The sequence below is a fragment of the Macaca mulatta genome, chromosome 3 (genome assembly GCF_049350105.2).
Source record: "Macaca mulatta isolate MMU2019108-1 chromosome 3, T2T-MMU8v2.0, whole genome shotgun sequence".
NCBI lineage: Eukaryota > Metazoa > Chordata > Mammalia > Primates > Cercopithecidae > Macaca > Macaca mulatta.
Window position 1 is genome coordinate 155,962,619 of NC_133408.1, and position 27,378 is coordinate 155,989,996.

The 27,378-nt window shown below is 37.3% G+C and overlaps 1 long non-coding RNA gene across 3 annotated transcripts in view; it reads right to left on the reverse strand.

Annotated features, from left to right (window-relative positions):
• The window catches only part of LOC106997619 (uncharacterized), a 258,203-nt gene that overhangs the window by 165,527 nt on the left and 65,298 nt on the right, over positions 1-27,378 (reverse strand). For all 3 annotated transcript variants that reach the window (XR_003728311.2, XR_013415497.1, XR_013415498.1), the window contains exons 3-4: positions 12,021-12,235; positions 9,222-9,407 (exon numbers count right to left, since the gene is read on the reverse strand). This is a non-coding gene — a long non-coding RNA (uncharacterized LOC106997619). The remainder of the gene's footprint in view (positions 1-9,221; positions 9,408-12,020; positions 12,236-27,378) is intronic.

Sequence of the window (27,378 nt, forward strand, 5' to 3'; positions counted from 1 at the left end):
AGTACCACACTTCCTGTCAGCCTGCAGAACCATGAGCCAATTAAACCTCTTTCTTTGTAAATTATCCAGTCTCAAGTATTTATTTATAGCAATATGAGAACAGACTAATACAGATGTCCAGAATAGGTCTTATAGGGCTAAATTTAAGGTGCCAGCTGGGTTGTGTTCCTTTTGGAGGTTCTAAGGGAAATCATTTTCTTGCTTTTTGCAGCCTATAGAGGCTGCCCACATTCCTTGGCTAGTATCCCCCTTCTGTCTTCAAAAATGCATCACTACAACCTCTGCTTCTGTAGGTCATCACTTCTCCTTCTCTGACTGACTCTGTCACCCCCACCTCCCTCTTTTATTTATAAGGATCATTGTGATTACACTGGATTTGTCTGGATGATCCAGGATAGTTACTTTTATCCATCAACTCGACTGGGCCCCAGTGCCCAGATATTTAATCAAACATTATTCTGTCTGTTTCTGTGAAGCTGTGTCTTGAAAGAGACTGACAATTAAACTGGTGGACTTTGAATAAGGCAGATTGGCCTCCATAATGTGGGTAAGCCCCATCAAATTAGTTGAAAGCCTTAATAGAATAAAGGCTGACCTCTCCCAAGGAAGAAGGAATTTTGCCAGAGGAATGCTTTTGGATTTGAATGGCAACTCTTCCCTGAGTCTCCAGCCCACTGGCCTACCCCATCAGATTTTGGATTTATCAAGCCTCCACAACCACCTGAACTAGACTGTTAAAATAAATCTCTCTCTCTCTCTTCTCCTCTGTATCTCTCTATGTATACACACACACAACACACACACACACACACACACACACACACACACACACACACACACACACACAGAGTTTGTTCCATTTCTTGGAGAACCCTAATTCACAGGGCAATTGCACCATCTCAAAATCTTTAACTAAATCACATCAACAAAGTTCCTTTTGCTGTGAAGGTAACATACTAGCAGATTTCAGAAATTAGGCATGGGCATCTTTAAAGGGCCATTATTTTCCCTACCACACTATACAACCCTTATCAGCCCCCACTTGATCAAGTATTCATCTTTTAAAGCATTGAACCTAGCCCTGAGCAATGGCCATCCACTCGCCAAAACAGAAGTTCCCTGAAAAATACTATTCTGAAGAATAGTGATGCTGGACTTCTAGAAAATGAACTTTAAATAAAATAATAAGTGTAATTTGTATACTTTCCTTTTTCCCTAAATGGACCGTTTCTATGATACAGAATGAAAAAGAAAAGGCCCTCTAACTTGTGGTACTCAAGTGGTTTGACAGAAGCTGTATTAGGGCTTCAAGCCTTTTTATTTTTAACAGTACTATTCAGAGGGGTTTGCAAGTATACTTAAATATACCACATCTCAGTTCTGTATTTTTCACACATGAAAATGTCTCAGAGACAAGCTATTTAGAAATGTATCTAATGATGAAAAATGAGTATTCTAAGAAGGATGCTACAGTCTACATCACAAAATTGCACCTGTTCTATATCCCATACAATTTTGCACTTTTATTCTGAGCAGAACTATTTGAATATTTAAATAAAACATAATTGAGCATTTGGAGAGCAACTTTTGCTTCAGGTAATAATTTTAACTGACAAGGAATCTGGAAGTTTACCCTCCTTCATTGGTGATTCTAATCCTCTGCCCCTCCGCCAACTTTTAAAATTTCTCAGTGGAAAGTGGAAAATCTCTGATCCACACCATCTGTTTGCCTCATCCAGTAGTGCATTCCAATCTCTGCAACAGAAGGCTTGTGACAACCCGCCAATAAAATTCCTGAGATTGTCAAGACACAGGATACTTATGAAAAAGATTCAGATAAGATTTTTCATGGTTAAATTCCTCACATACACACCCTCTCTCTCAAAGCACTACAAAGCATCAGTAACAGACTTCAGGTAAAACTGAAAAATGCCACACAGAGAGAGCTTTCAATGATTTATTCCATAAACAGGCAGTTTGCTGTGTTGGAATCCCTGACTCATCCAGCTGTGGGATAGAAGTCTGGGCTTCCATTTGCATTCATTTAAATTGCAATTAGCTGGTGGCAGGTCATATCCAACTTAGTACATTCCATAAAGAATGGATTTCCAGGTCTGCCAGAGAACACTGCCCATGTTGAATCCATAGTAATCACCCTTGGTGTTGAACCCAAACAAACAGGGTCACGAGAAAATCGTGTACAATTCTGTGAGTTCTACAACCTTCATGATGGTTGAGAAGTTACTTTCTAAAGCAAGAGACCTTCTGTAGTAACATTGAGTAGTAATTAAAGTGCCAGACACTACACTAAGAACTTTAAATATGTTTTCTTAGTTAACCCACATGACTACTCTATGAATTACATCCTATTATCCGGCCTACTTTTCAAATGGTGTAACCGCTCAGTGGGTTCACCTTTCCCACTGCCTAGACAGAGCCGATTTATCAAGACGGGGGAATTGTGATAGAGAAAGAGTAAATCATGCAGAGCCAGCTGTGTGGGAGGCCAGAGTTTTATTATTACTCAAATCAGTCTCCTGAGCATTCCAACATCAGAGTTTTTAGGGACAACTTGGTGGGTGGAGGGAAGCCAGTGAGTCGGGAGTGCTGATTGGTCAGGTCAGAAATGAAATCATAGGGAATGGAAGCTGTCTTCTTGTGCTGAGTCAGTTCCTGAGTGGGGGCCACAAGATCAGATGAGCCAATTTATCGATCTGGGTGGTGCCAGCTGATCCATCAAGTGCAAGTTCTGCCAAATATCTCAAGCACTGATCTTAGAAACAGTTCAGGGAGGGTGAGAATCTTGTAGCCTCCAGCTGCATGACTCCTAAACCATAATTTCTAATCTTGTGGCTAATTCGTTAGTCCTACATAGGCAGTCTAGTCCCCAGGCCAGAAGGGGATTTGCCTTGGGAAAGGCCTGTTATCATCTTTTCTTAAAATTATAAACTATAAACTAAGTTCCTCCCAAGGTTAGTTCAGCCTGTGCCCAGGAATGAGTACAGACAGCCTGTAGGTTAAGAGCAAGTTGGAGTTAGTTAGGTAATATCTCTTTCACTGTGTCAGTTACAGTATTGCAGTGCCGGTTTCAATGGCAAAGTCAAGGTAGAAGGGTTTGCCAAGAGTCACATGACAGGACTGGAGACAGGCTATAAACTCAGATAGCTTGTCTAAAGAGTTCATGTGCTCAACTAAAGGGCTTTGCAACATTTATTCCAAGAAGGCTGTCCTTCCTTTATGAAGGAACCACTCTTGACACATCCTTGGATATCATTGAATTTTCCAGGGAATCATGAGAATGAATTTGCACTGATCCATCCACCCATACTCAACTAGTCTGAAGGAACATTGTTACAAGGTGGCTGGCTGAATGAGATAGAGTTTTTGGTTCCAAGAGTAAATTTATTGGCTCACTTACAGATGAATCTGAAACTCGGGCTCATTAACATGACACTTTAATGAGATAAACTAGTAAGCCATGGACATTGTTACAAATAATCTCTTTGATTGCCTGAAGCCATATGCTGTGAAGGAAATAAATAATTAACTACAAGCAGAAACATTTTTTTTCTTTATGTTAAACAAGATGAAACTCTCTAATTATATTTTCCTTTTTTTTTTTTCCTGGAGCTATAAAATTCCCAATGTTGCTAAATACACTGTGTTCCCCAAATTCACATTGTATTGCTTTCAAATGGCTTTAATTCCTTCAAAATGTCTGATGGTTCTATAGTTTGCTGTGAGATCAGCCCTAAAGAATAGGAGGATGTCCTCCAAATTGCCACAAATGTTGATCTCTCCTAAGTAATACAATTTTCACAAAAACCTCATGGACAGTCCTCTCAATAGCAGATCAAAGCACCTGATTAAAGATAATAATACTGTAGACTGCTTCTCTAAAAAGAGCTGATGGTTTCTCATAGATAAGAAAAAAGAAACAAACAAACAAAAAGGATCATTGGTTTAGCGCCATAACCAGTGGTTCTTTTTTTCTTATTAAAGAATGGTGCAACAATTTTCCAATGAAACCATTCTTTCAGCAAACTTTTGCCAGTCATCTTCAAGGTTTACCTCACATTTGGGAAGATGTGAACAAAGGTGCCTACACTGAAGAGGACAGAGCTCATCTCATGATACAAATCTGTACCATTTGGCTACTCAATATAGTTCCAGAGGAGACATTTCAAAATCCTGTGTGCACTCTGCTTGGTTTGAAAGCAAACTTCCATTTCCCTATATCCTGTTATTTTGTTTGCATTTTTATACATCTAGCCATCTAGCACTCACTGGCAACCTCGTTTTTGTTACTGTTGACTTAAAAACCTTCATTTTACCCAAGGTTTATTACCTCATATTTGCCTGCTGTGTTTAGTCTAAAAATGCCTTTAGTTTAGCATTGTTCTCTAAATATATTAATAATTATTGAGGTCAAAATTTTCAGTCTGTATAAAGGTATAAGGAATACATCTACAGATGAAATTATGTGAAGCAAGACTTTATGCTTTGGCTTTAATGAAGCCTGCTCCTCCCCATGCAAAGAATAGCCAGGAACTTGCTCCTTTCTTCCAATTTGTTCCTATGTTCCCATGGCAAGACCAGATACTGGGACACTAAATGCTTTCTTAGCCATACATAAATGGCTTTCTTCCTTGCAAACTGACACTCTTACGGTAAGACTAAGTTCCAAACAACCGTGGCTTGTTCAGGCCAGGGCCAGCCCCTGTGTGCCACACAGATTCACTTTGGTTAAGTGAAAGAATAACCTCAGTCTTTTTTTTTTTTTTATGGTGAAAAAATACAAGTTTATATTCCAGAGTTAGAAGCCTAATATCCAAAAGGTAAAAATAGTTGCTAAAATGAAGCAACTTCTTTGTGCACCAGTTCATGAGTTCTCCTTATTAGTAGGCTGTCACTATATATGGGTTATTTCTCCAAAGACTCAGAGAAAAACTATAAAAGACAATTCTTTATTGAATAAAACTCTTCCATTCCCCTCAAAAGTGATTTCTCAATCCCTTAGCCTGCCTTTTCTTATCAATCTCTATGCAGAAAAGACTTGAACCTGAGTTTTTCTGACTGAAGTTTCACATTGATTTTTTGGATATTTTATAGACTGTGTGCCAGGCATCTAGACATGGCTAGAGGAATGATAGTACACAGGCAAACACCAGTCATTTTCAATTTGCAAATGATCTCTTTTCCTATAAATATATGTATGTGAAGTGTCACACCCCTAACTCTGTTTCATGAGGTGCTTGTGACATTTCTGGCTCCTATTGCCCCACAAAGCCTTTGCTGTCATCATACTCTTATTAGTGAAATACAGCCCATGAAGAGCAAATTCCCGCAGCAGGAAACAAGAGAAAATATGATTTAGGATTGTCTGAATCTGAGGCCAGCCACAAAGAGCTGCTGCACTGCTATTAAATGAAAGGCCAACAGCCAAGAACAAGGTCTTCAAGAGGCAGATTCACAACTAAATACTGCAAAGGGCTCAAATCAGGGAAAGTGACCAACTGTGAGAACTCGCAGAAAGAACACAAGTGGAAATGGATTTCCAAACTTACTTGATTGCATTTGTAGGAGGCTCTATTTTCTTTCAAGTGCCTGGTTTGGTACTACATGTAATCATGAGCTTTATTTGTTATTTTTGATTATTAATTGAGGAGCAAACGAAAATAGCACCTTGGAAAGCTAAATTTACCAGAAAGGAAAAGCCAGTATGTCATTGTTTCAAGCTGTTTTATCTTGTGTATGTAGTTTCTTTTCATCTATATTTCAAATATCATAAATAGACTGATAAATTCCCAATACTAAAGGTAAAAACACAATTATCCAATATGTATTCATCCATTGCCATCTATATTCTTTTGATGGTAATTGCGCCTGCCAAAAAGAGAACACAGTAAAACATAATACCTTTTGAAGTAATAAAATTTGAAGGCAATGATTTAAAAATGCTCCCTAGAAGTGGCTTCTCCTCCAGGATAGAGTCCAAGTGGGCTCTAGGTGGCTGACATACAAGCTACATCTGCATCTAATGAAAGCCATACTCATCTTGGAGTCAGACAACTGGATTATTCTTTTAGATTGTCCACTTTGGTATATGCTATGTGATGTCTTCAAGAGTCTTCTGCAGAGAGAATTATCATGCACACACCGTAGGTCAATTAAAAACAAACTCCGCAAACAAACCAGCATTTGGTGTTTTATCTAAGAACTCTAGTGTCCTTAGGGCTTATCTAACAACCCTAATAAGCCCCAGGTTTGGCTTAAATACCTGACTACACATTTTAGTAGAGCCCAGGAGGCAAGAGTTAAAATGAACATGCTAAGGACAAGTACTCCTGTTTGAATTAGCAAAGACTAGTTATTCAACACTTCGAATCTGAATGTGTCATAAATATTATTGATGAGTGCACAAAGGACTACTAGACCAGGAAAGCAGGATTTGGATGGGGAAAGCACTGTGTACATAGGTGGAATTACGTTGATGAATAAAGGACAGCACTTCAGAAAGAACACACCCAAATACAAACTTTACGTGCTACATGACTTTGCCATGGATCAGTTCTATTCACAGAATCATCAATCAATTGACACAGAATGTCAATTAGTTTGCGAAAATAAAATTCCAAACTAAAATTACCTAAACAATAGGAAATATATTTTCTTCGAGAACTAGAAAGCAGTAAGTAGTCAGTTCAAGAGTTAGCAAATTCCATGATTCAGTGATGCCATGAAGGATCTCTTCCCTATATTTCCATTCTTCCCTCTTCAGGGTGTTGCGAATATTTCCCCTCACAGTCTTAAAATGGCTACAGCAATTCCACTAACTCTTCCTGATTTTACTGATTTAGGAGACGTTTTGTTTGTTTGAGATGGAATTTCACTCTTGTCACCCAGGCTGGAGTGCAATGGCACGATCTCGGCTCACTGCAACCTCAGCCTCCCAGGTTCAATCAATTCTCCTGCTTCAGCCTCCTGAGTAGCTGAAATTACAGGCGCCCACCACCACATCCAGCTAATTTTTTTTTGTATTTTTAGTAGAGACAGGGTTTTGCCATGTGGGCCAGGCTGGTCTCGAACTCCTGCCCTCGGGTAATCCACCTGCCTCAGCCTCCCAAAGTGCTGGGATTCCAGGCATGAGCCACCATGCCCAGCCTTATTTAGGAGATTTTTTGAATTAATGTTTCTCCATTTGGTGTAGGCTCTTAGGACAATTTCAAGAGACTCTAAATAACTGTTTGGTTTTTTATTTTCCCCCAGTTACGTGCTTTTGTGCTAGGAAAAGAGTCTACCATGCGCCTCACTATGTCATTCTGGAAGGCCTACCTGTCAAGATTTCTTGGGCCTAGGCTTCGAAATGGTGTGCCATCACTTCTATATTTTTACAAGATCGGCCTGAATTTAAGAAGTAGGAAAATAGACTCCACCTCCAGATTGGAAGAATCACAAAGTCACACTGCCAAAGGCTGAGATGCAGGGAAACTTAGATAACTGAGAACATAGTCAATTCACTAGCAGATGAATACGTTTCCGAGACTTCCTCAGTAGATTTCTCCTCTGGTCTACCAGGCAGGATTGGATTACATGCCTATGCTTCAGCAGCAAGAAGGACCCGGATAGGCGGAGTCTGACATTTTCAAGTTCCAAAGTGAGAAGCAGACTTTGCCAGTGTTGAGAACTAGGGAGAAAGTGGCTCTGTGGTAGGCAACCCATAGTGTCTGCCAAAATGTTCAATCTTTCACCTCAATTTGAGAGGGCAGTTCGACAGTATTTAGACAAGAACAAAATACTGCCTATTGTCAAATACAATTAAAATTAAATAGTTATTTATTTACTTAATTTTTATTTATTAAAATTAAAATTAATTTTATTAAAATTATTTATTATTTATTTATAATTACTTTATTTATAATGTATTTATAATTAATTTATTAAAACTATAATTAAATATTTATTCAAAAATGGGAATAAATATTCCTAGCTCATGATATATATTTTGGAAGGTTTGTGAGAAGATGCTGGATATTAAGAAAAAATTTCAGAAGAAATACATTAAACTATCGGAGGCTAAGGAAAAGAGCCGTGAAGGCTGTAGTCCATTTGAATACGTTGTTAACAAATTGCTATCTATGTACTTGGAATAGCCTGACCATAATATCATAAAAGTAACCATTGATATCACTATATTATTTATAGGATTTTAAAAATACATTATATATGCCAGACACTTTGTTAAGTATATTACATATATACACATATTACATATATATAATATACATTATATATGCCACTTTGTTAAGTATATTACATGTGTTAAGTATGTTACATGACCTTATGAAGTAGTTTTATCTTTTATAAAAGAAATAAACCTCATATAAGTTAGATTAATTGGGCTCAGCTAACTCAGTTAATAAATGACAAATAAATGACAAATATCCATATTCAAACCTACATCTATCAGGTTCCCTAGTGTGAAATCTTTCTACATATCATGCTTTCTCTTTTTTTTTTTTTTTTTTTTTTTGAGGCAGAGTCTCGCTCTGTCGCCCAGGCTGGAGTGCAGTGGCACGATCTCGGCTCACTGCAAGCTCCGCCTCATTCCATTCTCCTGACTCAGCCTCCTGAGTAGCTGGGAATACAGGCGACTGCCACCACGCCTGGCTAATTTTTTGTATTTTTAGCAGGGACGAAGTTTCACCGTAGCCAGGATGGTCTCAATCTCCTGACCTCGTGATCCTCCCCTCCTCAGTCTCCCAAAATACTGGGATTACAGACATGAGCCACTGCGCCTGGCCATCATGCTTTCTTTACTAAGCACATAGAAGAAAAAGAAGGAAAACTTGGGAAAGTAGGAAGTATGACATTGCTGAGATGATAACATGGCTGTGTGAATAACCATAAAACTTGTGACAAAAACATTGTTTGTAACACTTTCCACTCGATACATCAAGACCATCTTTTCATTGTATTAAATGGTAAAAAATTTTTGATAACTACTATCAAGTTTTTTATTCTACTATATGAATATATGACAATTTATTTTAAAATGTATTTCCAATTATAAGTTTAAGAAAGACTATTACATGTTCAAAATCTCCCTCTTCTATTGTCTAAGCACAGAACTGTAGTACAGGTCCTAGCTTCCCATACCGTGGAGTGGCCATGCATTATCTGGCCAGTGAAATGTGAGCAGAAGGATCTATGTAACTTACAGGCTCAGCATGAAACATCATCCATATGACCTCCATATACTTTCTCATGCAGGTCATCCAAAGACAGAGGCTCTCTTGAAGAGGACTCCTGGGACTCCAGAAATGGAGGAGTCATTAAATGGAAGGAGTTTGAGTCTCTGAATAATTACATGAATGCACATTCATCAGGAACATCCATTTTGGAACCTGTGTGAGCAAAAAACATATTGAGTCATAAAATTTCTGGATTACTTTTTTTTATATAAAGGCTAGTACTATTGTTATTTACTCTAAATAATACATGAGCAATGCTTCAGAAGTCCTCTTTGTAGCTAAGTCTTTCTGCAAATATCAAATTATTTACTTAGAATATATTTTTAGAAGTAGAATTTCTGATCAAAGGGTAAGAACACTTAAAGTTTTTGAAATTGCCTTCCAGAAAGCTTCTGCATTATTTAAAACCCATACCAGCAAGTCAATGAAAATTTCCAAAATAACTCGCTTCATTAGAATTTAACCACATTTTCTAACATGGATAACTTTTGTAAGGAATTTGCGAGGTTCTTGTGTCAGCTATTTTACTAATTATTTATATGTCTTTACATCTAGGTAACATGCCCATCTTTCAATTTGTTTCAAAGATCAAATGTCATGGAATATTAACAGTACATATTTAAAATACTAAAATATATAAGGCGATACAAAAATAAATTAGATACAAATCTAATTTGATGTATGTAAATGTAATAGTTATACATAGTAACAAATTTTATTCTGCCTTGAAAAGATTATCTGCTAAAACCTTGGCCATATGATCTTTAATTAGATTGTTACTTCGCTGGGCTATCATAGTAACATTAGTTACTTAACAATACAGATGTTTCCTTTTTGTAGTTTTTATTGGCTCAAGATGAACACAAGCTTTAGTTCAAACAAAAGTGAGAGAGTGCAACTTAAATGAGGAGATGATAGAATATGCACTAGAAGAGAAAAGGAGATAGATGTGTCGGCTGTTTGTTTTGTTTTCTTTTGAAAACTGCTGCGTCTCCACTCCTGGTTTGACACTTGGAGTCCAGAAAACTTTCCAACTGTGTTGAACAGAACTTCTGTCTCCTCTTGGGAGCAGCAGCAAGCCAGGGTAGACCACAAGAACCAATGAAAATACCTCATCTTTTTTATACTGGGTCACATTTCCCCATTTTTGACAGATGGAACCTTTGGAGAAGAATATTAATGACCACTGGGAGATGACACTAGTCATTTAGGGAAACACTCAATAAATAGGCAAGTGATATTTCACACAGGGACTCCCTAGCTTTGCAAAATGCCTAGACCCCAAAGGAAGCTTTTCCTGGAGATGTGATAATTTCTTTTTTAGGATAACAAAGCTTAATTCTGTAGAACTACCAGACGAAGCAAGACAGTTCACTAATACCACTTTACAGTCTTTTTAAAGATCTCTCTGCTTCTTTGTTTTTTTCCATGAATTCTAGAGTAATATAACTTAGGCATTATCTGGTTTAAAAATACATGATCTGTTTTCACCAATTATAAACCAAATGAGTTAGTATCTCATAAGGATTCTTGAAAGATGCCAACAGTCCAGAGGTCATGCGTGACACCTTCAAGGGGGCCTTCAAAGCCCCTCCAAGTCAATAGCAGCAACCAAAGCCCCAGAAGTCTCCTCTCAGACAGAGGTACAAACAGCCTCATAGCTGGAAGACTCATTTACCACATTGGTGGGCTAAGGAGAAGGGGGGCAAATGCTTGCAAAGAAAACTGACTCTTTATTTCTTGAAATGAGTGAGTCCTATTTTACCCTATTTTTTCCTTGCCAAATCTTATAGCTATCAACCTAATACACAAAAGTACAAGACTAAGATTATTCTGTCTAAAATAAGATAACAGGCCATGTATAGTTGTATATTTTATTCAAAATCATTATACATATATAGCATTATTGCCAAACCACTTTAAAAACGAGTCACAGTTGGCCAGGTGCTGTGGCTCACACCTGTAATTCCTTTGGGAGGCCTAGACGTGGCGGATCACCTGAGTTCAGGAGTTCAAAACCAGCCTGGCCAACATGGTGAAACCACGTCTCTACTGAAAAAAAAAAAAAAATTAGCTAGGTGTGGTGGTGCACACCTGTAATCCCAGCCACTTGGGAGGCTGAGGTGGGAGAATCGCTTGAACCCAGGAGGCGGAGGTTGCAGTGACTGGAGATTGTACCCCTGCACTCCATTTTGGGTGACAAAAACGAAACTTGATCTCAAAAAAAAAAAAAAAAAAAAGTCAAAAATGTTAAGCATGCAGGGTGTGTGCACTTTGCTGTTTTAGATACAGACAACACACATCACACAAGGTTAAAAGAACAATTCAGACTTTCCTCTGGGAAATTTCAGTTATTTTAAAGAATGTAAAGACTAAGTATTTAGTTCAGGAGGAATTCCGTTGAAGCAAATTATGTAAGAACAAATTTTTGTAGCATAATTTCCATCATATTAGAACTCTGTAGATAATTTTAGTGATACCAGTACATTCAGATCTCATATTTTAAAGATAGAGGCATATGTAAAGAAATGTTAACTGAGCTTTAAAATGTTGGAAAAGTTAATTAATGTTATGATTGAAGATTAAGAAAATATGTACTTTGTCAGGATAGAAACTAACAGGGAAATATAAAACGTTATAAATGCCATTCAAACGAAGAATCACTTAAGGTGACCCATCAAGGGATGTTAACAGGGAATGATGATTGGAAAGTATGAAAAGGAATATTAAAGAATAAACACAAGAAAAGTTTCCTGACAGTCAAACCTTTTTCAGTCTCTAGGGAGTCCATGGAAAATCCATCAATTAGATCATACTAAGCAGTACTGTTCAGAATATTAATAAAGCTTTGTACTTCTTCTTCTCAACTTTGCACTCTGGGAAAATATGTGTGTTGCTCTCAGTAGCAGAGTTCTTCAGGTTTTGACTTGTTTTCTTTGTAAACTCCTCCTTCATCAGCAGTCAATAAGAGCCAAGAAGACCTAGTAAAGATGACAGAGAACCAAAATGTAAATGAGGAGTACCCAACTCTAACTCCCGATATAAGCAGTTATATTAATGCACTTAATTTTCTCAGAAAAGAAAATTGATGGTCCACAAATAATTTGTAAATACTTTCCAAAATACCAATAGCACGCTATAATTTTTATGAAAGAAACTCAAAATTCATATAAGGAATTGTTTTCATTCTATAGGATATGAGTTAGTTTCAAACTTTCATGATTAACAGAGGAATTCTCATCTCCCATTCAGATCTTAGGGACTCTTAGATATTTACAATTGAAGTGAGATTTCTTTCATGATTAAGAAAGTTAACCTTAAATGTGTTTGAGAGCTAAATGAAGTAAACTAATTGTTCTATATTAGCATTATTTGATGTCATCTTGTTTCAGTACGAATAAGGTGCCAGGTCACACTATAATGAATAATAATATTAATATTGTTTATCATTAATGGCTTGATACCTAAATGTCTCTGCTTGTTCTATAGCAACAATGGTCTCTGTCACAAATTTCATGATTTTTATTAAGACTTCAAAAGACTATGGCAAAGATTTTCTTACCCCTAGTAAGACTTTGTGTAGATGTTACAGAAAGCAGATGTCCTCAATGAGTGCCATTTTTATTCAAATAGATTTGAGGCTCTACTAGATAGGCCTTGCATGGAATATCTTCATGAACAGCTACATATCCAATGTGGTTCGGCATTCATGTGTATTCCATTCTTTTTTTCTCTCTGTACTTTCTTTTCTTAAAAATAAATGTTATTATGTATATTTAAGGTATACAACATGATGTTGTGAATTAAATATAGATAGTAAACAGGTTACTATCGTGAAGGAAATTAACACACCCATCATGTACACGTTTCTTTTCCAGGACTTGTTACTTTCATGGCTAATATAATATATAATCTAAGGGCTAGAAGAGAAAGTAAGCACATCAGAATAATCTTTCCACACTTTCTTCTCCCTTTTCTGTAACCATTACTTGTTTTTCCACCCAAAATTATTACTCTGTAGACATTTTCTTGAATTTTTTTATGCCCCCCTCCTCATGGCATTTAAGTCACTCTGTATTTATTTCTACACCAAGCCTTTTTCTTTACTACTGCTGTTTGTAGCAAGCTTGGAGTCTGCTTTTTACCGCTGACCTTAAAGTGAGAGTTTCCTTCCTTTTGATTGTGTTGCTGGAGTCCCTTCCACCTTCCCTGCCTGTCTTATCTCTACTGAAGGTGGAGAAGGCATAGAGACTACCACCTCCACCACCCCCAAACACACGTGTGCATGCACACAGACACACACACACATACACACACACACAGAGCATGCTTCCTTAGGCAGAGAGAAACACTGAGCTCTTTGTCTTTCTGCTTGTCCTACAGAAAAGGGAGGGGAAGAAGCGAGATACAGAGGACGGAACAGGCCAAGTTCTATAACCCTGTCTGTCTCTGCTCAGGGCAGAGAACTTAGATTTCTGAAACCGAACTTTACCCCTCCTCCTCCCATCACACAGGATAGCAGAGTCACCTTGGCAAGCACATGTGTCCATTTGCCAAGATGCCCTGGGAAGAGACTGTATTTGCTCATGAAAAGCAGGATAAGATGCCCGAAGCAAAACAAGTCTTATCTCACTTGGAATCAGAGTGCTACTAGGCACGATGTGGAAGCGCAGAATAGAATTGTCTTCTCTGGAAGGTATATTAGGATGTTTTCATCCATAAGAGTAAAACTCATTAACAAAGGTTTAAGAAAATGGAGAATTCTTTTTATTACATAGTAAAAATCTGAAGCGGCTCGTAACATTGGTTCAGTAGCTCAGTGATGTGATGACTGTTGTTTAATTCATTTGTCCTTCTTCTCGAGGTCACAAGGCAGCTGACACAGCTGTAGAGCCCATGTCCTCCTTAGAGCAGATAGAAGAGGATGAGGAAAGATCCCAGCAGATGTCTGCTTACTTGTCATTAGCCACACAGCCTTTTTCAGTTCTAAAGGAGGCTCAGGAACGCAAGCACTTTACATTTTCAACCTCTATAACTGAGGTTGAAAAGGAAGAAAAGGTTGAGGTTAAGTACTGGGTAAGCCAATAAACACTGTCTGCCACAAAAGCAATCCCATACCCAGATTTATCCGTTTCCTTTCCTTTTGCTTAGAATTACCTATGAAGGACAGCACACCTGTTGAATAGCCCACATTTGACTAGGCTTACAAATTTTAGTATCACTGTTTACTTTCAAGTTAGGGAGATCTTTCTTGCTTTATAGGAATGCAAACAATTCAACAAACAAAAAACCACATTAAAAAATGGGCAAATGACATGAACAGTCACTTCTCAAAAGAAGACATACATGCAGCCAACAAATATATGAGAAGAAGATGCTTATCATCACTAATCATTAGAGAAATGCAAATCCAAACCACAATGAGAGACCATCTCATGACAGTCACAATGGGTATTACTAAAAAGTCAAAAAACAACAGATGCTGGTGAGGTTGCAGAGAAAAGGAAACACACACTGCTGATAAGAGTGTAAATTAGTTCAACCACTGGGAAAAGCAGTGTGAAGGGTTCTTAAAAAACTTAACAAGAATGAGCAATTCCACTACTGGGAGATATTGAGAGCCAGCAATTCCTCTACTGGGAGATACTGAGAGCCAGCAATTCCACTACTGGGTATATACACAAAGGAAAATAAATTATTCTACCAAAAAGACGCATGCTCGTATGTTCATTGCAGCACTATTCACAATAGCAAAGGCAAGGAATCAACAAAGATGCCCATCCATCAATGGTGGACTGGATAAAGAAAATGTGGTACATATACACGATGGAATACTAGACAGCCACAAAAAGAAAGAAATCATGTCCTTTGCGGCAACATGGATGGAGCCAGAGGCCATTTTATCCTAAGTGAATGAACACAAGAACAGAAAACCAAATGCCACATGTTCTCACTGAAAAGTGAGAGCTAAACATTAAAGACACATGGACACAAAGATGAGAACAATAGACACTTGGGACTGCTTGAGAAAGGAGGATGGGAGGGGGCTGGAGGTTGGTAACGCTACCTCTCAGGTACTATGCTCACTACTTGAGTGACAGGATCATTCGTATACCAAGCCTCAGCAACATGCAATTTACCCATGTAACAAACCTGCACGTGTATCTCCAGAAGCTAAAACAAAAGTAGAAGAAACAAAAAGAATTTGAGCATGCTGTGTTTTGGGGCCTGCAGTTTTATCTTTAGATGGCTTGTTGTCTTTAGATGGCGCAACCATCCTGCTGTGTATAACTCAGCTATCCTAGAGGTTACATACGTGTATTTAGAATTTAAATGCTAAATTGTAGATAGGGAAACTGAATGAAAAAATAAGCCATCATGTTCATTCTTCCATTATATTTTGTTAAATATACACAATATGACTGTCCTAATCATATCCCAGACTCAATTTTTCCTTTCTTTTGCATTTTCAGATGGCGCCTACAAGCCTGAACAGTTAAACCCTCTATTTGTCCTTGAGTTTTCCTCTTGCCTAAATTCTTCCTCTAGTTCCGACTCTACCCACCCAGTCTTTGATTTTTCTCACAGAACTCTTTGCTTCTCTAGTTATTCATTTCTCCCTCTCTTTGAGAGAAAGCACTTCCTCCTCTGGATACTGTGTAATCTTTCTCAGGACCACACAATGTGCCTTTATGTGTGATGATAGTGGACAGATGTGATTTTTCCAATGGGTTTTATTTTGCTTGCTTATTTATGTATTGCTCAGACTTCAGTCTGAAACAAAATAAGTTAGAACGTTCATTGCTTCTCATTTACACTGAGGTGAGTTTTCATTCATTTGAAGTGATTTGCTAATTATACAAAGTTCTTAAAACCCCTTTATCGAAAACCATGGAATATACCAGGGAAGGTTAAAAATTCCAAATTTGTCTTTTAAAAATGTTTCTAAAAGCAAGGATGCAGTACTATGTAACAATAGGTTGTTTTTTCAAAGAACAATTTTCATAATATTTATGCAAAAGGAACACAAGTAAACGTTCCACAGTCCATGCGTCAAAATTTCCAGTTATGTCTCTTTATCTTGAAATGGCTCATTTTATGTAACAGAGACTGTTAGATCCAGAATAGAGTTTAAGACCTATCTATAATTAAATCTCATTTTTGCAGAAGACGATAGAGAAGCCACAGAAGCTGAATAACCCATCCAAGAGTTCACAATTTGTGAGTGGCAAACCAGTCTCCTGATTTCCTATTCAGGGCTGTTTTTACCATCGCCTCCATCTGAAGGGCTCACCCCTATAATAACCAGCTACAGATACCATACCCAGATCTGGTGGTTCATGTGGTAAGAGGCAGAAGTTGGGGCTTTACAGGGCTGTATCAGGAACTAAGTATTGGGCGGTGGGCTAAGAACACAAAGAGGGAGTAGAAATGAGACCAGAAGTGTGGACCTGCTAAACTTGGAACAGTGGGACACTAGCACATATATTCTCCATATTCTCTGAGCCAGATCGGGATGAGGGTGGCAGGGCAAAAGTTGCAGGTTTAAAAGAAGGTAGAGGCCGGGCGCGGTGGGTCACGCCTGTAATCCCAGCACTTTGGGAGGCCGAAGTGGGTGGATCACGAAGTCAGGAGATCGAGACCATCCTAGCAAACACGGTGAAACCCAGTCTCTACTAAAAAATACAAAAAATTAGCCGGGTGTGGCGGCGGGCGCCTGTAGTTCCAGCTACTCAGGAGGCTGAGGCAGGAGAATGGCGCGAACCCGGGAGGCGGAGCTTGCAGTGAGCCGAAATCGCGCCACTGCGCTCCAGCTTGGGCGACAGACTCCGTCTCAAAAAAATAAAGGTAGAAATGACCACTTCCAAAGACAGATCTCCCACGGTATCGAAAAAGTAGACAGATATTGCATATTGCCTGGGGGAGGCAGGTTAGTTGTAGTTAGCACATTGTTTTACTCATAATTAACACGTTGATCAATTGATCCTCAGATAATTTTAGTTAAGAAATGTGTTGGGGCATAGTCATGGAAAGAAAAACATTATTTCTACAGCACCTGAGCTGAAAAACATTTTCAGAGCATTTGTGCAAACAGCATAGCTAACATCCACCTTAGAAGTATGCTTTCTCTGAAAGAAAATCCTTTTTCAATTTAGTCCTGTCCTTAGTTTTTCTACTTTTTTATTCATTCATCCATATAGTCGTCAGATTTAGGAACTACCTACTATATACCAAACAACTTAAACACTGTCAATATTTACAATAACGAGATGCTTTTTTTTTTCATGTGGTAGAGGCTTGGAAAAGATGAAATCCTTCTTTAAAATGTTCGTAAATATTTGTTCTGCTAACTTGAAATAAGTAATGTGTTTGTGTTCAGAGCAAACAATTCCAATGTCTCATTTTAGGAAACAAATTAATCTAATCTTTATTGAATTTTAAATCAACAACAACAAAACACTCTTAAAAGAATTGGCTGGGCAAGGTGCAGTGGCTCATTCCTGTAATCCCAGCACTTTGGGAGGCTGAGACGGGCTGATCACCTGAGGTCAGGAGTTCGAGACCTGCCTGGCCAACATAGTGAAACCCTGTCTCTACTAAAAATACAAAAAAATTATCCAGGTGTGGTGGTGCACACCTGTAATCTCAGCTACTCAGGAGGCTGAAGTAGGAGAATTGCTTGAACCTGGGAGTCAGAGGTTGCAGTGAGCTGAGATCACACCACTGCACTCCAGCCTGGGCAACAGAGTGAGACTCAGTCTCAAAAAAAAAAAAAAAAGAATTGGCCATTAAAAAATGGGATGCATCATTTTATGTAAAATCTATTCACAAATACAGTACTTACATAAATGGCAGAGTTAAAATGGTGACTTAACTAATAGTTTTTGTAAACTTGAGAGCTCTTCCGCATCATCTTGAATAAAGATATTTTGTGTAACTTAATTATGTGGCAGGACTTGGTTGTCTTTTTCATCTGCCTGATGCTAATCCCACTCCTAATCTTCAGTAAAATAGATTAAAGAGAAAGAGACTCTGTTAGTATAATATACATACAAATGAAGGTGTTAATCACGTTAAACATGTATCTACTCATGTAATCGTCATTTTCTGAGTAGCACTAATGCCTGGATTACTCCCCCTGCTCTCCTCCTAGGTTTTTGGATCTCTCTTTGAGGAGTAGAATTATATTCTGCAGGTCCTGCATATACCTGTAGGGGACCTTAGGGGGACGTGTAAAACGCATCTTTCTCTTGTAAACATTGCTGCCCTGTAGCGTAATTTAGGATTATTGTTATATGTTACTAATAAGTTTACATTCTAGTCTACCAAATGATGGGGATTGGGGATAGTATATTTTACTACAGTCAACGTTCATAATTAGTTTACATACAAATTAACTGAACAAATTAAATTATATATGCAATTACAAATATATCTAGTAAAAACTCTGGTTCTTGTTTTGTCTTCCAGTGTGCTTTCAGGAAAAACTGCTAATATGCCTCAAGCCACAAGCCACGTGAGGGCAAATAAAACTGTTTTTTAAAATACATTCCCCAGCTGATTCTAACTGCCCAATTCATTTCTGTTTCTTTCCACGAACCATTTCTACAGCTTATCAGCAGGATTGCCCGATGGCTCATTCCCAGAGATTTGGGCAGAGTGCAACTAGGATGCCTATCATCCCTGGCAACAAATAACCATGTTAAAAAAAATGTTCTCCACAGCAGATGCAGCTGACAAGCTCACAGAAAGAATATGGGCAAATAAAAAAGACATTCGCAAAGAAAAAAGAATTCAAAAGCTAACATAACTCCCCCAGTGCCTGGCACATTATAGGTACTCATGGAAAGAATATAATCTCCATGTTCAAACAAGAAAGCTAAACTGTTCACATTCGACTGTGGCATAGGCAGATAAGAAATGTACCATCAGCAGGGAATAAATAATGTCACCCAAGATGACACCCAAAGAGCAAAGGATCTAGAGAGGTGTCATGAAATTTTCTAAAATAAAATCTCAAACTAAATCGACTTAGTGATTAAACAATGTAAATTTGAAATGGGGGTAGAGTGAAGAAGAATTGAAAAATCAAACCAAAAAAGCTATCAACTGAGCTTTCCCAATGACAATGAGAATAACTGTCAATCGATGACAATGACGATCACAGTAAGTATAACCATCAAAACATATTTCATAAGAGGATCACAGGTGGTAGACATTTCCCATATTTATTCATCATTCCATCACAGAGAAATCAGCCACCTTTTGGTATATGTGCTAGATTAGTTCAATCAATGATTATTAGCATATGTTTTAATGTCCAAAACCTAAGAACTGCTGCTGTGCCAAAGAAATCAGGGCGTAGACAAAAGAAATGCAAGGAATTCAGCCTCACCTTTTAAAGTTTTCATGAGAAACAGCTTCATGAAGAAAACACTTGTGTATTAATACAAGAAGTTTAACTCAAGAGTGTGTGTGTAGCATATCAAGCAATCAAAGGTAGCTAAGCACAGGATGTAGAAAGAAACAACATAAATGCAGAAATAGTTCAGGCATTGGCTACACGCTGGCCCGTGAAACTGGCTGCTCCGTTTTCTGTAAGATCCTACTCAGGCTGCCGCTGGGTGGGCAGTTAGTAGAACCGGGGACTAGACAGGAGTTAACTACCTTATCCATCCCTTTTTCTCTCCACCGACTGCATCTATTATCAAAATACAAACCGCTTCCCACCACCCCCAAAAAAGTGCATTTCAGTTGAAAGTAGTACTCTGGTGGCACAGAGAATGGTATTTCCAATGTCTTTTTCTCAGATTGTTTATGTATTTGCACAGACTGTTAGCTAAGTCCCTTTATTATTTCTTGCATCGCAGCGTCCCTCCATGTTTATTTCTCTGGTTTACACCAGCAGTGTAGTATTATTTCTCCAAACAAAGGAAACGTGCCAAAGTATAATTTTATAGTGGTCTCCACTAGCCTCCTTCTTTGTCCCCTACCATTTCAGGCTGCTCAGTTCTAGGTTTCCCCACAGTCAGTGGGAACTTGTCAAGGCTTTTGCATAATAGCTGACATTTTGTGTGTTATGCCTGGCACTATGCTAAAAGTTTCTTATGCATTATTTGCATTCTTATTTGGTCAGTAAAACAACTTTATGAGATATGTTGTTCTATTATCCCCATCTCTAAGATGGGGAAATTAAAGCTTAGAGAGATTAATTCACTGACCAAAAGTGAGCAGAGCTGGATCTGAGCTAGAAGAGGCTAACTCTAAAACCCAAACACTTTTTTTTTTTTTTTTTTTTTTTTTTGAGACAGAGTCTCGCTCTGTCGCCCAGGCTGGAATGCAACAGTGAGATCTCGGCTCATTGCAACCTCCACCTCCTGGGTTCAAGTGATTCTCCCGCCTCAGTCTCCCAAGTAACTGGCACTACAGTCAAACATGCCACCATGCCTGGCTAATTTTTGTATTTTTAGTAGAGACGGGGTTTTGCCATGTTAGCAAGGCTGGTCTCGAATTCCTGACCTCAGGTGATCCATCCACCTTGGCCTCCCAAAGTGCTGGGATTACAGGCATGAGCCACCATGCCTGGCCTAAAACCCACATTCGTAGCCACTTCAATATATCTGCTGTCCTTAAAGAAAATATCAAAGCAGTCCAAATTGCCTTTTGAAAAATGAGAAAAAACAAACAAACAAAAAGAGCAGAGAACACATTCTCGCATCCTGCCTCCCTCCCCACAAAACCCACGTGGAAAAGACCTTTACTTATAATTTTGTGTGAAAATGACTAATGTACCAATGTCAGTGCACTTTAAGAGAATCTTTCACTTTTTAAAAAAAGAATTGTGAGCAAAGACTAAATTCTCAAAAAATATTGTCTTTCCACATCAATTAAGGGATTGCAAGTTTGCATCTAGAGAAAATAAGTCTGTACTCTCATTTATGGAATTTAATATGGCATTTTTGAGGTAACCATTCATTGGGAACCAAGTAAGTTTTTTTATAGTTTTATTAAGATATTATTGATATACAATAAATTATACATATTTAAAGTACAAAGTTTGGAAATTTTGGCATGTTTACTCTGTGAAAGCATTACCTACTCAAAATAATAAATATTTCTATACTTCCAAAAGTTTTCCTTTATCTTTGTTATCTTTCTGTCCCACTCCCCACCCCTTCCCAAGAATCTACGAATCTGCTTTCTGAGACTGCATATTAGTTTTCATGTCATAGATGTTTATATGAATGACATCATGTAGTATATACTCTTTTCCCTCTGGCTTCTTTCACTCAGCTTAAACATTTAAGAAGCAACCATGTTGCAGTATGTATCAATGGTTCACTTTTATTGTTGTATAGTATTTCATTGTGGGACGATGTCACAGTGTGTTTTAACCATCCACCAGTTGATGATATTTGGGTTGTTTCCAGTTTTTGACTTTAACAAGCAAAGCAGCTATAAGTTTTGGTCTGAACACGTGCTATATCTAGGAATAGAATGACTAGATCATATAGCAAGTCTATGTTCAACTTTTTATAAGCTGCCAAGTTATTTTCCAAAGTTGTTTTATCATTGTACATTTCCACTAACAGTGTGTGAGAGGTGGGTAGAAGAATAACCTTGCTTTTCTCAAATTATGATCAAGAGTTAGTACCTGGCTCCTCAGGGAATAGAAATGAAAATCCTAGATCATAGTCCCTTTTGCACCTTTTGTCTTCATTAGAAAATTATGTAATAAATATATCAAGCATAGTCTCCTGGAATGAAAATTTTATGACACCACATGAAGATAAAAAATACGTTTTGAATAAATTAAATAATTAGCTAATTATTTTGGAGATCCTTGACTAAGACATGGAAATACCTATTCAGAATTGCTCAGATCTTCTGAGGATGCATCTGCACATGACACTAGGGCGAGGATGTGTGACTCAGAAATTCCACTCACTGGAAGTCAAGGCATATTTTTTTTTCTAGCTGGGCTTAGAGCCAATGTCACCATAACTTTAATGGACTCAGTGTAGCTGTGAGGTGTGTTATCTCAGGAGTATAATCATAAAGATAAGTTCAAAATAGCATTCCAGGAGATTGCCAACACTCTATTATAAAGTAAATAAATACAGATGGGACACTACACTGAAAATGTGGCATGAAGTTGCCATACATGGCAGGTGTCAACATTTGGACCTGGTAAATGAAGCCAAGGCATAGATAAGAAAAAAATATTTGGGACCCAAAGAACAAATATTTAAGAGTGGAGCCCTCAGAAAAAGAAAGAATCATCCAAAGGAATAAAATGAAAAGAAAGGTTAAAAAGACGGTTCATTTAGGATGAACCATCCTCATGACTATCTCCAATGCTGTTCCCTCTTCATGGCTGAATCCCCTACACTTGCTGCCTTATCTCCCTAGGGCCAGCTGGACCTGTTGGACTTGATGTTTAATTTTGATTTAAACTCAGTTTTAGATACTTTTTCCCTTTTGAGATTTTCATATTTAATCCATTAGTCAAACTCATGTCACTAGTGAAATGACGGGGGAGAATAGAAGCCTTAGTTTTACATATAAGATCAGTATGATGGTGATTTTTTTTTTCCTGTGTAAATTCTATGTAGAAGAAACCTGGTTGGAACTGCCCCCTGCCCCCAAATTAGAGTTACTTCCTTATGATTTTTAATGCAATCTGATTTTTTTTAGGTCTTCTTTCTCGTGCTTGTTTTTCAGACATATGAAGGAGAGTCTTTTCATATTAAATTGTTTTCCTGGCAGCACCTAAACCAAAGGATCAGACTTCAAATAAATCTTTTTCCAGTGTTATGTTGAAACTGGATACAACATTTCTCATAAAACTTCTAAGTCAAGCAGTGATGAGAAACTACTGCCTAAAAGGTACCTATTTAAGACAGAGGCTATATGTAGGTTTTTTAAAAGTTCTTGTTCTTCTCCCTCCGCAAAGCAATACACATATTCATGTTTCATTTATAAATAGATTTGAAAATTACTATCGGGCACCAGCATTAACCATTCTCTGTTCTGTATGATGAAATATAGTCCTTGGGAAGATTTTTCCTGGGTCATGGTTTTAAAAAAAGAGAATGTTGAAGACTATGACTAAAATTCCTTTGTTAAAGCCCAATGCAAATTAAATCTATTTCCATCCTTAGCAACATGTGGTTGCATTAAAGTTAATCACTTTTCTATTTCAGTGTCTAGGCATTAATTCCCTACTTTAAGGAATTTAATAGTTGAAGAAAAAAAGTACAATTCTAGAAATAAGTACTCTCTTGAACATTTGCAGAGTGTTTGGCTAATCTGAGATGTTTCAGAAACAGATAAATGTAGAAACCAGATATGGGCAAGATGCACTTATTTCCTTGAAAGAACATATTGGCCATTTGTCATGTGGCAACCTAACACCTTTCATTGTATTGTATTATTCTATGAAGGTATTCTTTTAGACATCAAACATGAGAGAGTTTCCAGAAGCCATTTTTTGCTATGTTCTTTAGTTTGTGTTCTCTAATACAACTCCAAGAAGTGAGCCATACCGGAGTACCAAACAGAGTGGCTGTGGCCAGGGCTCACTCTTTCTCTATTTCTCTCTCCTGCCATCTCTATTTCAACAATATCTCTTAGCTTTGCTTCTCTTTGGGTGCAGGATTATTCTCTTCTACTGCAAATAAGAAGATTCCTCCAGGTGTCCAGAAAGATGGTCACAAGTAGTCCTAGGCAAACATTATTTGAACAATAAGATGTACTCAATTCAATTATTTATTTTTGCCTACACAGTTCATATAAGTTACAGATAAAACAGTACAAAGTTGTATTTGCTATTATTTTCTCTTTCTAAAACCTTCCCTCTACCTTGAGTTGTGTTCATTCTCTTATTTCTATTATTATACTATGTACTTGCACTGTCTTTTTTATCTTGACCAATCCGCAAAGATTTTGTATTTTACCAAAAACAGTTTATACATTTACTAAGTTTCCACTTTCTCCTACTTTTTATTCTTAATAGTTCAATTTTTTTTCTCTTCCTCCTGTGCATTTGTTATGAATGTTTAGTGGTTTTTCCCCTAATATATTCTCTTTACTAACAAATGCACTTAAGGCTAAAATTTTACCTCTGCCTATCGTTTTAACCACATTTCACACATTGCAATGTACTGTTTTTTCATTGTTCACTTATGATATTTATTATTCATTTTTATTTACTCTTTAGCCAACAGTTTTCTAAATAAGTGTTTTTAAGTTTTCATAAAAAGATATTTTAGTCATATTTTAATTGTTAATTTTCAGATGTATTGTATTATGTTAAAAGTATTTTTAAAACAACCATGAGAACAGATTGCAAAGACAGATAAAAAAATTTTAAAAAGAAAAATATGTGTAACATATATGACATATTCTTTAGAATTTGCTACAAATTCAAATTTCCTACCTGGTTAATTTAATTTGGAAAGTTTGAAAACTATATATATTTTCTTTTTCTTAGAGATACATAATCAAACTTGTTCATTTAAAAAAATTTATGGCAATTCTTATTTTTGTTTACTCAAACAATTGAATTTTGAAAAGCATAGTAATACTTTACATTTGATTGTAGTCGTTACCTGTTTCTTGTATTCTATCAATCTTTGCATTACATATTTAAAACTTAAGTTTAATGACCGTCATTATTTTGGTGGATTATGCTTTTCTATCAATAATTACTCTACATTAAGTTAAAATATTCCTTAGATTGTATTTTAACTGATAATATTGCTACACTTTATTTTGTTACTCTTTTTTTTTTTTTTTTTTTTTTTTTTTTGAGATGGAGTCTAGCTCTGTCACCAGGCTAGAGTGCAGTGGCTTGATCTCAGCTCACTGCAACCTCCACCTCCCGGGTTCAAGCAATTCTCCAGCCTCAGCCTCCTGGATAGCTGGGATTACAGGTGCTTGCCACCATACCTGGCTAATTTTTGTATTTTTAGTAGAGGCAGGGTTTCGCCATATTGGCCAGGCTGCTCTCGAACTCCTGACCTCAGGTGATTCGCCCGCCTCAGCCTCCCAAAGTGCTGGGATTACAGGCGTGAGCCACCGTGCCCAGCTTATTTTGTTACTCTTGATTGAAAAGTACTTTGACTCTTATAAATGTTTACTTTTTGACATATTTTCTTTCTTAGAATTTCTTGGTCTTACTTTATTAATAGGGTATCTCTTGAGTGTTTTCAGGGATATTAATGACATGTATTTTTTAAGTATCTTGTTCTCTATCAGTTCTATTTCTTTAATTTGTTTTTTCTCAGTTGTTTGGTGATTCCTGGTATGTTTGAGAATCTCAATTTTGCAATGCTGTGGTTACAGGCTTTTATTATAGCAGTTTGTGATCAGTTGTAATGGAGGAAGGGTGGCCTATGCTACCAGGGCAACTGCAGAGCAGAGACCGTTAGTGGCTTCCTTTTAGGGGTTGAGGGCTTCTGCTGCTCCTGGGACCTCTCTACCTCTATGTCTCTCTGACTCTCTGGTTCTCTCTCTCTCTCTCTCTTTGTTTTTCTCTGTGTGTGTGTGTGTGTCTCTCTCTCTCTCCCTGTCTCTCTCTCTCTCTCTGTCTTTCTCTCTCTCTCTCTCTCTGTTTTTCTCTCTGTCTCTTTCTCTCTCTCTCTCTGTCTGTCTGTCTGTCTCTCTCTCTTTCTTTCTCTCTCTCTCTCTGTCTCACCAGGTCCCAACACATATGCTCACCAACCTGCATCATGGAGAAGAAAACACTGCAAAAACAAACAAAAAAACCTCATATTTCAGCAAAAGCATGGGAAAGGAAAGGGGCTTAAGTGGCTTATAACTGGCTCAACTATATTAAATACAGTTTTACAAATATGCACCTTAAAAATGTCCGCAATATAATCAGATCACGACTACATTTCTGACATGAATTCATGAATTTCACAAAATTCTTGCATTCGAAAGCAGATTATTCTGAATATATATACATGTGTTCCCATACATGTATATGTTTGTATGCACATATATGTATATGTATATATACATTTACAATCATATTCCACATAATAACATTCCAGGCAATGACAGACAGCATAGAAGATGATGGTGCCATAAGATCATAATAGAGCTAGACAATTACTATTGCCTAGTAACATCATAGCTGTGGTAACGTCATCGTGCAAACCATTACTCACATGGATGTGGTGCTGCTGGTATAAACAAACCTACTGTGCTGCCATTCATATAAAAGTCTAGCACATGCAATTATATAGGTACCGATACTTGATAATGATAATAAACTACTATGTTACTGGCTTATGTATTTACTATGCTTTTTAATCATTGTTTTAGAATGTACTCCTTCTACTTATTTATATAAAAAAGTTTACTGTAAAATAGCCTCAGGCAGGTCCTGTAGGAGATATTCCAGAAGTCATTTTTATCACAAAAAATGACAACTCCATGCATGTTATGGCCCTGAAGACCTTCCAATAGGACAAGATGTGGAGGAGGAAGACAATCATATTGATGATCCTGACTGTGTCTGGGCCTAGCTTAATGTGTATGCTTGTGTCTTTAACAAAAAGTTTAAAAAGTAAAAATAAAATTAAAACTTTTAGAAATAGTAAAAAGCTTATAGAATAAGGATTTACAGAGAGAAAATATTTTTGTACAGCTTTACGATGTGTTTTTTAGGCTGTTATTATAAAAGAGTAAAATCAAATTTTAAAAATTTAAAAATTTATAAAGTAAAACAGTTACAGTAAGCTAAGGTTAATTTATTATTGAAAATTTAAAAAATTAATTTTAGTGGAGCCTAATTCTACAGAGTTTATAAAGTCTACAGTAGTATAGCTCCATATAATTGCATCTTTTTTATCTTTTATACCATGTTTTTATTTTACCTTGTCTGTATTTAGATACGTTTAAGGACACAAATACTTACTATTGTGTTGTAGTTGCCTAAACTATTCAGCACAGTAACATGCTGTGCAGGTTTGTAGCCTAGGAGCACTAGGCTATACCACGTAGCCTAGATGTGTAGTAGGCTGTAACATCTAGGTTTGTGTAAGTACACTCCATGATGTCTGCATGACAAAGTCGCCTAGTGATGCATTTCTCAGAACGTACCCCCGCT